This window comes from Bison bison, unplaced genomic scaffold (genome assembly GCF_000754665.1).
Source record: "Bison bison bison isolate TAMUID 2011002044 unplaced genomic scaffold, Bison_UMD1.0 scf7180017864063, whole genome shotgun sequence".
In the NCBI taxonomy this organism is placed as follows: Eukaryota; Metazoa; Chordata; class Mammalia; order Artiodactyla; family Bovidae; genus Bison; species Bison bison.
The window spans coordinates 15,965,161-15,965,917 of NW_011494635.1; positions in this window are offsets into that span (position 1 = coordinate 15,965,161).

Sequence of the window (757 nt, forward strand, 5' to 3'; positions counted from 1 at the left end):
CTCTTGGCATTCACCGCGTGCCTTAATTGTATAGACATTAAATCAAGGTCCGCTGTGAACACGCAGAGGGGCCCTCAGGGCTGCAGCGGGCGGCGAGCGGCCCGGCCAGGGTCGGGGCAGCGGCTCCGGTTCGCGGTGGGTCCTTGCCCGAAGGGCGCGAACGCTCCGGCGTCTTCGCCGCGGGGCGCGCGGGGCGGGGGCGCTGCGCTACGCCGACTGTGCCTCCTCGGACTCCAGCCTGGATCCGCCCCCAACTCCTAAGAGCCCACTCTTCTTCCCCTTCCGCAGCAGGGAGGGGGCCCAAGCAAGCCCTTCGGGCGTCCCCGGAACCTGGCACCCCGCGGAATCGCGGGCAAGGAGGCGCTGGAGGCGACAGGGTGAGCGAGCGAGTGCGCGCCCGGCAGCCTGGCGCGGGCCGCCGAGGGGTGCGGTGCCCGCTCCGGCAAAGCGGCGCGAGCTTCTCCGCAGCGACCTCCCCCGCAGAGCCCCCACCCGGCACGACCAGCGAGCGCGTTACGAAAGCGGCTAAAAGAAAATCTCGATGCTCAGAAAGGAAAGCCAGTCTCTTTTTACAGCCCAGCGAGCTCACCCTCCCCACGCGCCGGTACCCGCGAGACGCTCAAGCCATTGGTGGAGAGAAAGCCGGGAAGACACGGAGAAGGCGCTCGCGGGACTTGTCCCGGCCCGGCCCCGAGCGCAGTTACCCGTCCAAGGCGGGAGCTGCAGCCGCCTCCTGTCGCTCCTCGGCCTCCGCCGC